The 1,642-nt window shown below is 32.6% G+C and overlaps 1 long non-coding RNA gene across 1 annotated transcript; it reads left to right on the top strand.

The window, feature by feature from the left end:
* The first annotated feature begins 271 nt into the window (after window positions 1–271).
* On the top strand, window positions 272–1,421 carry LOC132123299 (uncharacterized). The gene is made up of 2 exons (XR_009426490.1): window positions 272–341; window positions 1,046–1,421. It is a non-coding gene; the product is annotated as an uncharacterized LOC132123299 (long non-coding RNA).
* The last annotated feature ends 221 nt before the right edge of the window (window positions 1,422–1,642 follow it).

Here is a 1,642-nt window from a genome sequence, read left to right as displayed (position 1 = left end):
GTTTCTCAGCTTCTTCTGAAGATAGGGAAAGATAGTTTAAGGCTAAGAGTGTTTTTACTAAGAGTAAAATAATGTTTGTTTTTTGTTTTTGTAGATGTTAAAAGCCAGAGACATGGGAGAGCATCATTCATTTGAGATTTTATGTAAGTTATTTTTAGAAAATAAATGTTTCTGTTGTCTCCTGTCGGTTTACTTCACATTTTGATGCAACAACAGTGTGATTATGTGCTCATTTCATTAAAACCATTGATGTCTGTGTTTTTCATTGCCGAACTCAAACCAACTTTGGAGTTGTCTTGTCTGATTTGGAGAGTCATCATTCCTGGTCTTCCCTTTTAAAGGTAAATTTCACACACAAAATAATTTACTTGCCCTCATGCCATTCCAAACCTATAAGACTTGAATATATTGAAATTAATATATTTTAAATTTTCTCATAATTTTGTTAATCCATTTATAGTCTAGATAATCAGTATTTTAAAGCCTCATAAATAGAGTTATTGTAGAAGTAATTCATTCCGATATTTATATATGAATAAATCTTAAATTATATGATAGCAAACATGTATGTTTCAAATAAAATACTGGTCTCCCAGACTAGCAATGGAGGACACAAATTATTAGAATATTAAATATATTCATTTATTTTCCAAAAATCCAGAGTTTGTGTGGGTCTGGAACAACATGAGGGAGAGTAAATTATGACCATTTTCATTATTTGGTGAACTAACCGTTTGAAGAGCAGCCACCTAGGTACATGAACATTTTGTGAGGTATGTGAATGTCATGTCTGTTTTAATGTTTCAGTAAAGAAGCTTTCTAAAAGCAGTATATTTATTCAAACAATATTATGTGCCCTCACACTAGTGCTGTCATTATAGCATTCTGGAGCGCTGTGGTGGACCGAGACATTAAACAACCTCACAAAGTGTTGAAACTTTAACACAGATAATTTACCTATCATTACGGATGTGAATACACCTCTACCTGAAAATGGATAGTTTAATTAAATGTTTTATTTTTTCAAATGTGTCTCTCTTTCTAGGCCACTGATGAAGAACAGGCGGTGACTGGATGAATGCTGGTCAAAGAAGTGAACGTCCTTTCCCCTAAACTGATGCAGCAGTGGTTTTAAAGGAGGACGCTGCCCTGGATGATGTAGAAGATGTTACATGTGCTGATGGGGCTTCTTTATGACTACATCAATTATGCTAAAGAGATCATGAAAATTGACTGTGATGCTTGATCTGTATTCATGGACTATGAAACAAACTGTAAGTGTATATGTATTTGTAAAAACAATGTTAAATGCTTTTTCTGTGTTGTTTAGTAGAAGAGTTTACACTCTGTCATTCATACACATGCTCACATTCTTTCACACACACACACACACACACACACGTCTGTTAAATGTTATAATATCAGAGTTAATGTTGTGATTTATTTGTGTACTGTCATGCCAGTATAGTTGGTAAAGAACCTAACTAATTGTAAATTTATTGTATAATAGTGTTTTCGTATATTTTTATACAATATATACAATTGAACAAAGTCCAATTTGACTTAAGTTATATTCAACGAATGTTCAATGCTTTATGAACTGTAGCTGTTAATGCCATCCTTTTCTGCATTTCTTCTTACA

This window comes from Carassius carassius, chromosome 41 (assembly GCF_963082965.1).
Source record: "Carassius carassius chromosome 41, fCarCar2.1, whole genome shotgun sequence".
Classification (NCBI taxonomy): domain Eukaryota; kingdom Metazoa; phylum Chordata; class Actinopteri; order Cypriniformes; family Cyprinidae; genus Carassius; species Carassius carassius.
This window is presented reverse-complemented; position numbering and strand designations above follow the sequence as displayed.